Source organism: Bubalus kerabau, chromosome 5, assembly GCF_029407905.1.
Source record: "Bubalus kerabau isolate K-KA32 ecotype Philippines breed swamp buffalo chromosome 5, PCC_UOA_SB_1v2, whole genome shotgun sequence".
Lineage (NCBI taxonomy): Eukaryota > Metazoa > Chordata > Mammalia > Artiodactyla > Bovidae > Bubalus > Bubalus kerabau.
In genome coordinates this window covers 90,914,296-90,929,861 of record NC_073628.1, presented here as the reverse complement: position 1 = coordinate 90,929,861, position 15,566 = coordinate 90,914,296, and the positions used below count along the sequence as shown (strand labels likewise).

Here is a 15,566-nt window from a genome sequence, read left to right as displayed (position 1 = left end):
ATCCATTATCATTTTGTGACTATTAAAGGTGAGTTGATTGTTTTAACTAATTCCCAGAAATTTCTATACTAAACATTCTTCTTTCATGACTATGATACAAATGTAGTTAGAATGGGTCAAGGGTTCAGGAAAATCTTTAATAGCAAGTGACTTAAAAATCATTTCTGACTACTCTCTCAGCCAGTGAGAAATCTGTTCCTCAGTATCCCTCATAAGTAATATGTTAAAGGAATTGAGTCTTACATGCGGTAGTTAATAACTATGATGAGTTCTCTGGTGGCTCACTGGTAAAGAATCCACCCGTCAATGAAGGAGACACAAGTTCAATCCCCTGGGTCAGGAAGATCCCTTGGAGAAGGGAATGGCAATCCAATCCCGTATTCTTTCCTGAAGAATCCAATGGACGTAGGACCCTGGTGGGCTATAGTCTATGGGGTCACAAAAGAATTGGTCACAACTTAGAGACTAAACAACAACAAAAAGATGACTATTGTTTATTAAGGTACTGTAAACTAGACCAAAATCCTATGAGGCAAGTCATTTTAGTGCCTTCATTTTACAAATGAAGACCTTGAGGTTTAGAAGAATGCCAAATAATTTACCTCAGATCTCAGGTTACAAAAAGCCAACTCTGGCAGTTTCTAAATTTCATGCTTATAACCTAATTCACATTGCCTTTATTAGGTAGTCAATAAAGACTTAGAAGTTGAGAGTGACATAATAAGGCTTTTTTTTTTTTTTAAGAAAAATGACTTTAATAGCATAGATTTGGGATCGCTTATAAAAAGCCAAAAAAAAGCCTAATGTCAAAAAGGGAGCAGAAACAAAACTAATGTACCATATTAATGTCTAGATGAGAAATCAACTGGAAAATAAAATTTGCACAAAATCTTGAGGTTTTAACAATGAGAGTTTTATCTTGGGATTTTAACAAAAGGAGCTTAACAATGGGTAAAATGAGATCTAACTGAAATGTGTGTGTGTGTGTGTGTGTGAGTACTCAGTCACTCAATTGTGTCCAACTCTTTGGGACCACATGGACTGTAGCCTGCCAGGCTCCTCTGTCCATGGGTTCCCCCAGGCAAGAGTACTAGAGTGGGTTGCCATTTCCTTCTCTAGGGAATCCTCTGTCCATGGGATTCCTCAGGCGAGAATACTGTAGTGGGTTGCCATGCCCTCCTCCAGGGGATCTTCCCAACTCAGGGATCGAACCCATGTCTCCTGCATTGCAGGCAGATTCGGTACTGCTGAGTCACTAGGGAAGCCCCATGTATGTGTGTGTATTATATATAATATATATATAATGTGTGTATATATATAACATATTATATATAATAATATATATATAATGTATATATATACAATATAATATATTATATATATAATGTATGTATATATAAATATATGTATTTTCTATACATATGTGTGTACACATATATATGTATTTTATATATGTGTGTATATTATATATATATGTATTATATATATATGTGTGTGTGTGTATATATATATATATATACACAGAGAGAGAGAGAGAGAGAGAGAATGGATTTTTGTAATTCACAAGCTTGTGTACTTCCCATTGACCTCATTTCCTTACCTGATATCATTCTTGTTCATCCCTGTAAATTCCATGTCTGGCATACATACCCAGGTAAGATAGATGGTAAAAAGTTTTTAGTTGACAAATGATTCAGAGTGGCATTTAGTTCGCTATTGTTCTTTAGCTGTTTGATTTTATTTTAACCATCATTTTACTTTCTTCAAGCAACCCAATACTGAAGTCTTACTTTGAGTGAATGCTACTCTCACTTACATTTCTAGATTACATTATTATATTTTTATGAGGGTATGATTGTTTTGCCCAAAAGGAGCTGTTGCAGGCAGCTTCGACGGCGCACAAGCGCGGCCGAGAGGAGCAACCCCACATCCAAGGAGTGGCGGCTGCACGGGTGCAGGAGGGCCTAAGGAGCTACTCCATGTTCAAGATCAGGAGGGGCGGCGGTGAGGAGATACCTACCCCTCATCCAAGGTATGGAGCAGCAGCTGCGCTTCGCTGGAGCAGTCGTGAAGAGATACCCCACATCCAAGGTAAGAGAAACCCAAGTAAGACGGTAGGTGTTGCAAGAGGGCATCAGAGGGCATCAGAGGGCAGACACACTGAAACCATAATAACAGAAAACTATAGTCAATCTAATCACATGGACCACAGTCTTGTCTAACTCAGTGAAACTAAGCCATGCCCTGTGGGGCCACCAAAGATGGGCGGGTCATGGTGGAGAGGTCTGACAGAATATGGTCCACTGGAGAAGGGAATGGCAAACCATTTCAGTATTCTTGCCTTGAGAACCACATGAACAGTATGAAAAGGCAAAATGATAGGATACTGAAAGAGGAACTCCCCAGGTCAGTAGGTGCCCAATATGCTACTGGAGATCAGTGGAGAAATAACTCCAGAAAGAATGAAGGGATGCAGCCAAAACAAAAACAATACCCAGTGGTGGATGTGACTAGTGACAGAAGCAAGGTCCGATGCTGTAAAGAGCAATATTGCATAGGAACCTGGAATGTCAGGTCCATGAATCAAGGCAAATTGGAAGTGGTCAAACAGGAGATGGCAAGAGTGAACGTCAACATTCTAGGAATCAGCGAACTAAAATGGACTGGAATGGGTGAATTTAACTCCGATGACCATTATATCTACTACTGCAGGCAGGAATCCCTTAGAAGAAATGGAGTAGCCATCATGGTCAACAAAAGAGTCCGAAATGCAGTACTGGGATGCAACTCAAAAACAACAGAATGATCTCTGTTTGTTTCCAAGGCAAACCATGCGATATCACAGTAATCCAAGTCTATACCCCAAACAGTAACACTGAAGAAGCTGATGTTAAACGGTTCTATGAAGACCTACAAGACCTTTTAGAGCTAACACCCCAAAAAGATGTCCTTTTCATTATAGGAGACTGGAATGCAAAAGTAGGAAGTCAAGAAACACCTGGAGTAACAGGCAAATTTGGCTTTGGAATACAGAATGAATCAGGGCAAAGACTAATGCAGTTTTGCCAAGAGAATGCACTGGTCATAGCAAACACCCTCTTCCAACAACATAAGAGACGACTCTACACATGGACATCACCAGATGGTCAACACCAAAATCAGACTGATTATATTCTTTGCAGCCAAAGGTGGAGAAGCTTTATACAGTCAACAAAAACAAGACCGGGAGCTGACTGTGGCTCAGATCATGAGCTCCTTATTGCCAAACTCAGACTTAAATTGAAGAAAGTAGGGAAAACCACTAGACCTTTCAGGTATGACCTAAATCAAATCCCTTATGATTATACAGTGGAAGTGAGAAATAGATTCAAGGGACTAGATCTGATAGATAGAGTGCCTGATGAACTATGGAAAGAGGTTCATGACATTGTACAGGAGACAGGGATCAAGACCATCCCCATGGAAAAGAAATGCAAAAAAGCAAAATGGCTGTCTGGGGAGGCCTTACAAATAGCTGTGAAAAGAAGAGAAGCGAAAAGCAAAGGAGAAAAGGAAAGATATAAGCGTCTGAATGCAGAGTTCCAAAGAATAGCAAGAAGAGATAAGAAAGCCTTCAGCGATCAATGCAAAGAAATAGAGGAAAACAACAGAATGGGGAAGACTAGAGATCTCTTCAAGAAAATTAGAGATACCAAGGGAATATTTCATGCAAAGATGGGCTCGATAAAGGACAGAAATGGTATGGACCTAACAGAAGCAGAAGGTATTAAGAAGAGATGGCAAGAATACACAGAAGAACTGTACAAAAAAGATCTTCATGACCAAGATAATCACGATGGTGTGATCACTGACCTAGAGCCAGACATCCTGGAATGTGAAGTCAAGTGGGCCTTAGAAAGCATCACTACGAACAAAGCTAGTGGAGGTGATGGAATTCCAGTTGAGCTGTTCCAAATCCTGAAAGATGATGCTGTGAAAGTGCTGCACTCAATATGCCAGCAAATTTGGAAAACTCAGCAGTGGCCACAGGACTGGAAAAGGTCAGTTTTTGTTCCAATCCCAAAGAAAGGCAATGCCAAAGAATGCTCAAACTACTGCACAATTGCACTCATCTCACACACTGGTAAAGTGATGCTCAAAATTCTCCAAGCCAGGTTTCAGCAATATGTGAACCATGAACTGATGTTCAAGCTGGTTTTAGAAAAGGCAGAGGAACCAGAGATCAAATTGCCAACATCCTCTGGATCATGGAAAAAGCAAGAGAGTTCCGGAAGAAACTTCTATTGACTATGCCAAAGCCTTTGACCGTGAGGATCACAATAAACTGTGGGAAATTCTGAAAGAGATGGGAATACCAGACCACCTGACCTGCCTCCTGAGAAACCTATATGCATGTCAGGAAGCAACAGTTAGAACTGGACATGGAACAACAGACTGGTTCCAAATAGGAAAAGGAGTACGTCAAGGCTGTATATTGTCACCCTGTTTATTTAACTTCTGTGCAGAGTACATTATGAAAAATGCTGAGCTGGAAGAAGCACAAGCTGGAATCAAGATTGCCGGTAGAAATATCAATAACCTCAGATATGCAGATGACACCACCCTTATGGCAGAAAGTGCAGAGGAACTAAAAAGCCTCTTGATGAAAGTGAAAGAAGAAAGTGAAAAAGTTGGCTTAAAGCTCAACATTCAAAAAACGAAGATCATGGCATCTGGTCCCATCACTTCATGGGAAATAGATGGGGAAACAGTGTCAGACTTTATTTTTGGCTCTCTAAAATCACTGCAGATGGTGATTGCAGCCATGAAATTAAAAGACACTTACTCCTTGGAAGAAAAGTTATGACCAACCTAGATAGCATATTCGGAGAAGGCATTGGCACCCCAGTACTCTTGCCTGGAAAATCCCATGGACGGAGGAGCCTGGTAGTCTGCAGTCCATGGGGTCGCTAAGAGTCAGATACGACTGAGTGACTTCCCTTTCACTTTTCACTTTCAGGCATTGGAGAAGGAAATGGCAACCCACTCCAGTGTTCTTGCCTGGAGAATCCCAGGGACAGGGGAGCCTGGTGGGCTGCCGTCTATGGGGTCGCACAGAGTTGGACACAACTGAAGTGACTTAGCAGCAGCAGCAGATAGCATATTGAAAAGCAGAGAGATTACTTTGCCAACAAAGGTCCGTCTAGTCAAGGCTATGGTTTTTCCAGTGGTCATGTATGGATGTGAGAGTTGGACTGTGAAGAAAGCTGAGCATTGAAGAATTGAGGCTTTTTTTTTTTTTTTTGAAGATTTTAAATTTTATTTTATTTTTAAACTTTACATAATCCGCCACAGGTATACATGTGCTCCCCATCCCGAACCCTCCTCCCTCCTCCCTTCCCATTCCATCCCTCCGGGTCGTCCCAGTGCACCAGCCCCAAGCATCCAGTATCGTGCATCGAACCTGGACTGGCAACTCATTTCATACATGATATTTTACATGTTTCAATGCCATTCTCCCAAATCTTCCCACCCTCTCCCTCTCCCACAGAGTCCATAAGACTTGAGGCTTTTGAACTGTGGTTTTGGAGAAGACTCTTGAGAGTCCCTTGGACTGCAAAGAGATCCAACCAGTCCATTCTAAAGGAGATCAGCCCTGGGTGTTCTTTGGAAGGAATGATGCTAAAGCTGAAACTCCAGTACTTTGGCCACCTCATGCGAAGAGTTGACTCATTGGAAAAGACTCTGATGCTGGGAGGGATTGGGGGCAGGAGGAGAAAGGGACGACAGAGGATGAGATGGCTGGATGGCATCACTGACTCGATGGACGTGAGTCTGAGTGAACTCCGGGAGTTGGTGATGGACAGGGAGGCCTGGCCTGCTGCGATTCATGGGGTCGCAAAGAGTTGGACACAACTGAGCAACTGAACTGAACTGAACTGAGGATTGTTTTATAATGCTGTGTTAGTTTTGGCTGTACAATGAAGTGAATCAGCTATATGTATACATATATCACTTCCTTCTTGGACCTCCCTCCCACCCCACCCCCATTCCACCCATCTAGGTCATCTTATAGCACTGAGCTGAGCTCCCTGTGCTACACAGCAGTTTTCCACTAGCTATCCATCTTACATATGGTGGTGTATATATGTCAATCCTAATTTTCAAATTTGTCCCACCCTCCCCTTACCCTTCATGCCAAAATTGCTGGGTTAAAGATAGATATTTTTTAAAATTTAGATTTAAGCCCTTCTTACTGATGGCAATGAATAAGTTAGGAACATTTATAGAGAAAAGGAGACACCGAACTTCCATCCACACCCTTGAGCAATCTTACATCACTCTAAGAGCCCAGAGTCCTCCAAAGACTTTACTCTGTTCCTCTAAAGCAACTGTTATCCCTCAAATTCTAAATACTTGAACAAATCAGACTACAAGAGTTGTTATGCATGTCTGTAATACACACACACACACACACACACACACACACACATATATATATATATATATATATATATATATGTCAAAGGAAAAGAAGCAATAGTATATAGCTCTGAGCAAAGAAACCATTTAGAAACAAATAATAAAATTCAAAGTATATGTCATTTTGGCAAGGGTATGTATTATTATCTCAGTTTTAAGAAAGAAAAGATGGTAAGCATAATTCTTCTCTGTGATGCAAGATTCATGCTCTATGAAGAGTGAGCTAGCATGGTTACCAACATTAATGAGGTATGGCAAGCATTTTTCATGGTGTTACATCTACTTTTTGCAAAGAAAGTTTGGATAAATGCAAACCATCAAGAGAGAATTAGCCAAAGCTTCCAGAATCAAAATTAAGTGTGAGTCACTCAATTCATCTCTAAGTAACAGTCTCGATGTTGCAGGCTGCCACGATATTGGAGAGAAGAATGGAAAATTATTCCTTGGCTGGGACATAAAATATTAAGGGATGCCAAAATTCAATATGGTAACTGATGCTTTCTGAGACCCTCAGTGTCCTAGGAAATAAAAAAACTGCCTCTCCAACTCTCTTTCCACTGTTAGGTCAAGTGTGTAAAAGACCTTCTAAAACTATGTTAGCTCAGCTAGGAAACATTTGACCTTGTCCTCATGAATTGCTTGTTCTGTTATCTTCATGTTTTACAGGAAATGTCTTCTCTTCTGAAATGAGTCCAAAAATAAATGGTTGATTTGACCTACTCAACTAACTAGCAAACAGTAAGAAAATAAAACAGGTAAAAAAAAATTGAACAAGTTGTAAAAATACCTAAGCAGGAATTGCCCCTTCAAAGCTCTTGCCTATCTCACATGAGTATGGAGAAAGTCATCACCTAAGTACCAAGAAATCACACTCCCAGGCAAGCACAAGGTCATTACCTTACTCACATGAGCACAAGGTCATCACACTTCCCACATACGTACAATGTAACCACACTTGAAACCACACTTGCAACCACAGTGGATAGGTTCAAGGGCAGATAACTGTCCCACATTAATGAATCAGTTTCTTTAGATTTTTTTGTATACTTGGGACAAAGTTAACACAATCTTTTTCAGGTGACCAAAACTGTAATGTATAAAACCTCTAAGTTGACCACAGCCATATTTTCTCATTTGTGGAAAAGCTGATCTGTGGTGGAAGAAGAGAAAAAAAAAGCTGACATTTGGGGAGGAGAAGAGCTGAAAGATAGAAACATCAGTGAGCACATTTCCATCTTCAACTCAGTTGGCCCTAACAGTGTGATGCATCCCAGCCCTTTAATGGTTTTGGTTGTTCAAATTTCCCTTAAACTATTAAATAAATCCAGCATGCTTTTGATAAAGTCTTCTTTTAACTTAAGATACATGCAACTTGGTTCTTCTAGCCTCTAATAACAGTTTCAATTTCTAAGTCAGTTAATGAGTATAAATTTCACTGAAGTTAACAAAGAAACTCCAAATGACTTTCAAATACAAAGTTTAGTTTTTCATTCTTATCTCTTTATTGTAGACTCCAACCAAGTTGATTAAGCAGCCACCTCCTTAAATATTGCTGCTCATTGTGGCAAAGAAAAAAAAAGAGAAGAGGGTCTCACTTTGTTCAGAATTTATGGGTCAGAAATAGCCATAGCCCTACCCAGCCCCGAAGAGGCCTGGAAGTACAGTTCTACCGAGTAACTAGAATATGAAAAGCTAGAAATATTAGGGAAATATCTCTAATCACCACCACACCCACATTTCACTGTTAATAGAATTGAAGCTAATATTATATTGATGAAATATAATATGTATTGAAGCCAGAAGAAATTGCTGTGCTAGTAATTTTGTTGTGGGCCTCAAATATTCAGTTCCTTAGCAATTAGGTCAACTTTGCTGACTAATACTTATTTATTGGCATTGTTATACTCAGGACTAGAATTCACTAATTTAAAAAAGGAAATAATTTCAACTGTGAGCTCTTTTCTATTTGTTTGAGTGAAAATAAAGATAAGGTTAAAAGTGAAAATAAATTGCTTAATTGATTTTTAGTTTTGAGGCCAAAGTATCTCACATACCGATAACATAATTGATACTAAGGTTGAGAATTGTATAAGATACACTGTAACCATTATATGTTGCATTAATACAGGGGGGCAGGGAGTAGCTGAAGAAGACAAAAAGCAAAGCTCCCCTATCCCAGTCAATCTATATTAGACATATAGAGTAAAAAAAAACCACTTTGTATTCAAATGCCACTTGGAATTTCTTTGATACTTCAACAAAATACTATATAGCTGATTGAACTGAAACTGTTACTGGAGGCTGGAACGATGTTGACACGGATAAAACATTTGATAAAACTCCTGCCTGTAATAACTTAAGTCAAATGAGGTCCCAAATGAACTCTCACATATAAGAGAAGATACTGTAAAAAGGATATTAGTTCTTATTGCTGTGGCCAAACTTCCAAAACTATGTTGAATAGTAGTGGTGAAAGTGCTGGAGAGGGCGTGGAGAAAAGGGAACCCTCTTACACTGTTGGTGGGAATGCAAACTAGTATAGCCACTATGGAGAACAGTGTGGAGAGTCCTTAAAAAACTGGAAATAGAACTGCCATATGACCCAGCAATCCCACTGCTGGGCATACACACCAAGGAAACCAGAATTGAAAGAGATACGTGTACCCCAATGTTCATCGCAGCACTGTTTATAATAGCCAGGACATGGAAGCAACCTAGATGTCCATCAGCAGATGAATGGATAAGAAAGCTGTGGTACATATACACAGTGGAGTATTACTCAGCCATTAAAAAGAATACATTTGAATCAGTTCTAATGAGGTGGATGAAACTGGAGCCTATTATACAGAGTGAAGTAAGCCAGAAAGAAAAACACCAATACAGTATACTAATGCATATATACCGAATTTAGAAAGATGATAACGATAATCCTGTATGTGAGACAGCAAAAGAGACACAGATGTATAGAACAGTCTTTTGGACTCTGTGGGAGAGGGGAGAGGGTGGGATGATTTGGGAGAATGGCATTGAAACATGTATAATATCATATATGAAACGAATCACCAGTCCAAGTTCGATGCATGATCCTGGATGCTTGGGGCTGGTGCACTGGGATGACCCAGAGGGATGGTATGGGGAGGGAGGTGGGAGGGGGGTTCAGGATGGGGAACACGTGTACACCCGTGGTGCATTCATGTTGATGTATGGCAAAACCAATACAATATTGTAAAGTAATTAGCCTCCAATTAAAATAAACAAATTTATATTTAAAAAAATAATAAATATTAAGTAAACTACTTAATTTAAAAAAGATATATTTGAGTAGAATCATTGGCAGGAAATATACTATAATATACTATTTTATAATACTATCATGTTAACAGTGGTTATCAGTTAAAGATGGGATTACAGATGATTCTTTTTTCCTTTTTATCTATGTTTTCTAAACTTTCAGTATTGGATGTGTTTCCAATACACAAATGTTTTTGTTATAAAAAATAAAGTTATTTAAAAATCAGTAGTTATAATATTGAACTACATCAGCCGAAAGATAAAAAAAAAAGTATATTAGTACAATGTTTGTTAAAGTGGTTGAATTTGATAAGGCACAAGAAGAAAAAAAATTGGCCCAGAAAAAGAAATAGAGAAAATTCAGGAATCAGTGTTTGTGTAGGATTAAAAAGACAACATTTTATCATGCTAAGCAGTGGATAAAATTGAGAGAACTTTTGAGCCAATTAAAATTCAGCCTTGAGTTAAGGATCAAATCAAGGGCATGCTGCTAAGTCACTTCAGTCGTGTCCGACTCTGTGTGACCCCATAGATGGCAGCCCACCAGGCTCCCCCGTCCCTGGGATTCTCCAGGCAAGAACACTGGAGTGGGTTGCCATTTCCTTCTCCAATGCCTGAAAGTGAAAAGTGAAAGTAAAGTCTCTCAGTCGTGTCCGACTTTTCGAGACCTGATGGACTGCAGCCCACCAGGCTCGTCTGTTCATGGGGTTTTCCAGGCAAGAGTACTGGAGTGGGGTGCCATCACTTTCTCCAAATCAGGGGCATATCCATGGCCCTAACACCCATTTGTTACAACCGATAAATGAAATAAGATGTTTCAGAGCAGAGATCCACATAAGTTCCTGGTATATAGTGGATATCTTCAATTGAACACAATAATTCAGAGAAAAGAGATTAGATATATGGTTCTCCCACCAAAGTCTGAAAGAATGAGAAACACAAAAATAATTTAAAATAAAGGCATGAGGTAAAGAAAGCATTAAAACATAGCAAATATAAGAAATATGTCTGGGAAAGAACCATAGCTGTGGCTGTTGGCACATCGAGATGACCAAGATCAAATACATAAGAATCCTTGTGAACTTTTAAAGAGTTATGTTGGCAAAGAAACTGTGGGCTAAAAACCATTTAAATCCAATCAAAATTCAAAATGACACTTTAATTTTCATCACTGTACAGGGAGGAAGCTGGCTAAAAAAGCTGCTCAAATTTCAAGAAGGGCATATTCTGAAATAACATTTTCAGATATCTAAGTTGGATCATGTTAAAGGAAGAATTTCCCTTGGAAATGGACATGGGGAAGGTCCATGGAGAACTTCAGGCAAAAGAACTACATCAAGATTGTGGATTAATCAAGAAGTTTTCAAAAAAACAGTGCCATCATAACATCCCCAAGTAAGAGTTCAGCTGGACAGATCAGTGACTGAGGATTTTCACATTCTCCACATTTCCAGATCAAAGTGTTTATTTCAGATCTCCTGTCTGTATTCCAATACTGCATATTGGACATGGGGATGGGAGTATTATGTGGATTGAATGGTGGTTCCCCCAAACACATGTCCACATTATAATCGTCAGAGCTGTGAACATGACCTTATTCAGAAAAAAAAATTAGTATTTGAAGGTGTAATTAAGGGTCCGTCTAGTCAAAGCTATGGTTTTTCCAGTGGTCATGTATGGATGTGAGAGCTGGACTGTGAAGAAAGCTGAGCGCTGAAGAATTGATGCTTTTGAACTGTGGTGTTAGAGAAGACTCTTGAGAGTCCCTTGGACTGTGAGGAGATCCAACCAGTCCATTCTGAAGGAGATCAGCCCTGGGATTTCTTTGGAAGGAATGGTGCTAAAGCTGAAGCTCCAGTCCTTTGGCCACGTCATGCGAAGAGTTGACTCACTGGAAAAGACTCTGATGCTGGGAGGGATTGGGGGCAGGAGGAGAAGGGGACGACAGAGGATGAGATGGCTGGATGGCATCACTGACTCGATGGACGTGAGTCTGAGTGAACTCCGGGAGTTGGTGATGGACAGGGAGGCCTGGCGTGCTGCGATTCATGGGGTCGCAAAGAGTCGGACGCGACTGAGCGACTGAACTGAACTGATCTGACAGCTTAGATAGAAAGGGAACAGAGACAGGAAAAAATGAAAGAAGACTGTTGAACTTCTAACATTCTACAGTCAGGAAATGGACTGTTAAAGCTACTCAGCTGCAAGCAGGCGCTACCCTTCAAGAAAAGAAGTATGACTCCAAGGGCAGAGCAGCAGCCGGTGACACAGGGGCCAGTGGAGCCGTCACGGGCCTGGAGGGTGGGGCCTGGATCCGTAAAGGATTACTCTCAGATTTTGAAACCTAACTGAAATTTGCCCTGCTGGATTTAGAACTTGCTTGGGACCACACTGAAATTTGGAATTTTTTTCAATTATAGCATCTTAAACCCCACAGTCAGAAGAAACACTCAGTGGCATTGTTTAAGTGGTAAGTGTGCTGATATCATTATTCCATGGATGAGGCATTTAAGCACTGTACTAGGCCAAAAAGTGGGTCCCCAAAGGACCTACAACCTAATTCCTGGGACCCTTGAATGTTGCCTTATATGGTGGCAAAAAAGAGTTAAGAATTTTGAGATGGGGAGATTATCGTGGATTACCCAGGAGGGCCCAGAATGCAGTTATGTGTATCCTTGTAGGAGAGAGTGCATGTGTGCATGCTAAGTCACTTCAGTCATGCACGACTTTTTACAACACTATGGATTGTAGCCCTCCATGCTCCTCTCTCCATGGGATTTCCCAGGCAGGAATACTGGAGTGGGTTACCATGCTTTCCTCCAGGGCATCTTCCCGACCCAGGGATCGAACCTGCAGCTCCTGACTTATAAGAGGATTCTTTACCCCTGAGCCACTGAGGAAGCCCTTACAAGAGAGACAGAGAGATTTTACACATGATCACACAGTAAAGAAAGAGATGTGAAAACAGAGAGATTTGAAGACATTAGTCATGAATAATTGAATGACACAGTCAGATACCAAAAAAAATTCCAGCAACTACCAGAATCTGGAAGAGATAAGAAAGGATTCTCCCTAGCACTTCTGAAGGGACCATGAGCCAGCATCTTTATTCCAGTAAAGCAATACTGATTTCAGACTTCTGGCCTCAAGAACTGTGAGATAATACATTTACGTTGTTTTAAGCTACTAAATTTGTAGTAATTTGTCACAACAGCCCCGGGAAACAAATACAAATCCCAAGCAGATTGACTTGGCTAAGGACTCACAACTTATGAACAGCTGACAGAAAACTAAAATGCCTGTGTCTTTGCAGTCTCTTTGCACTACAGCATTTAGACTAAAGGGACTTTTATTAGAATTTCAAGGGCTAGAGGTGGAAATAGGCATGAGAGGGAATAAGAGATGAGCATATTAGAAATTATTCTTCCAGCTTTTCCCAGCTCTCTGGCATAAACATTTCAGGGCTCCAACCTCACAGAAGGAGAGCAGGGTTTCTAGGACACTAAACTGGCATCCACTTCTCTAGCCAAGAACATGAGTCAGCCCGTGGCAGTGAGCATCCTTGGCTAAGTCTGCATGATAAACCAGCTGTTCGGTCTTCTCTTTCTCGCTGCTCCATGTTTGCAGGTGGATCAGCATATTTTTCAATAGAAGAAAGATTCTGAAGTTTGGCAGGCAAAATCTATAGAGATGAATGGCCCTTTTAGGCTGGGACCTAATTAATTGACTCAAATGATGAATGTGGGCTGAGAGCTGTGGTTTGCTGCTCTAAGGCTGGCTGAGCTCACCCACATTAAGGTAATCTTCACCAAGTCATTGACTCCTCAGCCAGTGGAAAGCATGTTGCCCTTTCTCCCTTCAAGTTACAAGGCATACATTCCATTAAGAAGTCCAGGTTCGATGCAGGATACAGGAAGCTTGGGGCTGCTGCACTGGGATGACCCAGAGGGATGGTATGGGGAGGGAGGTGGGAGGGGGGTTCAGGATGGGGAACTCGTGTACACCCGTGGCAGATGCATGTTGATGTATGGCAAAACCAATACAATATTGTAAAGTAAAATAATAATAATAATAAAAAGGAAAAAGAAAAAGTTCAGAGTCTAAGAAGAGCCACTGATTGGAATTCCAAGCTTCACATACCCAGGGGAGTCTGAGGAAATGGGAAATCATCAATCTGACTCAGGAGTCGTCTGGTACATAACAGTAAGTGAACTGTTAGCGTCCCTGAGCTCCCAAATTGTTATGTGTCCTTATACACATGACTCAGTTACATCCAGTGACTCTCTAAAGGTGAGAAGCACTGCAGCAGGAACCATGGGAACTCACTTTAGTCCCCGCACTCCTAAAACTGGTTTGGCAATTCACATGACACCTTTGAATCTCAACTTTTTTACTTGTCAAATGAAGATCCTTAACGCTCTTCCTTGGGAGCCCTTGTGCTCTGTTGGTAAGATGATAAATTGCCTCAGCCTCATTAAAAAACAGTATGAATGCACCTCAAAAAATTAAAAACAGAACTAATATGTGATCCAGCAATCCTACTTCTGGGTATATACCCAAAAGAAAATAAAAGAAGATAATGAAAATATATTTGAAGTCACATTCATGTTTATTGAAGCCTTATTCACAATAGCCAAGATATGGAAGCAACCTAAGAGTCTGACAAAAGAATAATGGACACACACACACACACACACATATGTGTGTATATATATATATGGAGGGTGAAGGGGAAAGAGGTTGAGGTTGATAAAGAGTACAGAATTTGCTATATGATGAATAAGATCTGAAGATCTAAAGCAAAACATGGTGACTGTATTAATAACACTGTATTATGTGATTGAAATATGTGAAGGGACTAGAACTAAATATTCTCACCAAAGAGAACAAAGATACATATGTAACATGATGAATGCATATATAAACTATATGAAGTGAATCCTTTTACAATGTATACATATGTCAAATCACCATGATGTATATTTTAAATATCTTATAATTTTGTCAATTATGCCTCAATAAAGCTGAACTTCTTTTTAAAGACGTTATAATAAAAAATTCTTCCTGGCTTTACAATCAGTTGTGCCACTAGGGGTAAAGAACCCACCTGCCAATGCAGGAGACATAAGAGAGGTCAGTTTGATCCCTGGGTCAGGAAGATCCCCTACAGAAGGAAGCGGCAACCCACTCCAGTATTCTTGCCTGGAAAATCCCATGGACAGAGGAGCTTGGTATGCTACAGTCTATGGAATCACCAAGAGTCCAACATGAGTGAAGCAACTTAGCACTACATTCAGGTAATTAACATAATCAGGACCAAAACATCTGGACTGCTGCATACACTCATGTCCCTTACAAGTAATTTTAATACATCCTTCAGGTCCAATGGGCATTAGGTAGACAGGGAACTGGGGATTCTCAAATATGTGACTGGAATATATTGACAGTGTTCTCTGCTTTGCAGATATTTTTAACTTGCATTCTGATTCTCACAAATGCGTATTTATCTCTTACTTCCCAGCAGAGCTTGGCTGCAGAGTGAATCATCAATCTATTGATTTTAGAAGTATCTTTCTTCTCTGTGGGAAGAAAAAAGAGACACCAGTATTAAGTGAAAACTTGAAGGTCAATACAGATATAAAGAATTACCATCAAGAAGATGTTGCTTTCCTAAAAAAGATGAAATTCTAAATTCTATACTCCCCTCCCCAAATAGTTAAGGAAATTCTAAGGAAAAATGCAACTTGGTATACTAAAAACAAATAAAGAAGAAAGCATACAAACCAATGCAGCTAATATGCAAATAAAAACTT

General features: G+C 40.1%; 1 long non-coding RNA gene across 7 annotated transcripts in view; it reads right to left on the bottom strand.

Annotated features, from left to right (window-relative positions):
* Positions 1-2,026: 2,026 nt before the first annotated feature.
* The window catches only part of LOC129652985 (uncharacterized), a 43,864-nt gene continuing 30,324 nt past the window's right edge, over positions 2,027-15,566 (bottom strand). For 6 of the 7 annotated variants that reach the window (XR_008714888.1, XR_008714884.1, XR_008714882.1 and 3 more), the window contains one exon: positions 14,355-15,332. This is a non-coding gene — a long non-coding RNA (uncharacterized LOC129652985). Of the gene's footprint in view, positions 2,161-14,354; positions 15,333-15,566 lie in introns of those variants that run through there. The other variant, XR_008714887.1, reaches the window with a different exon arrangement.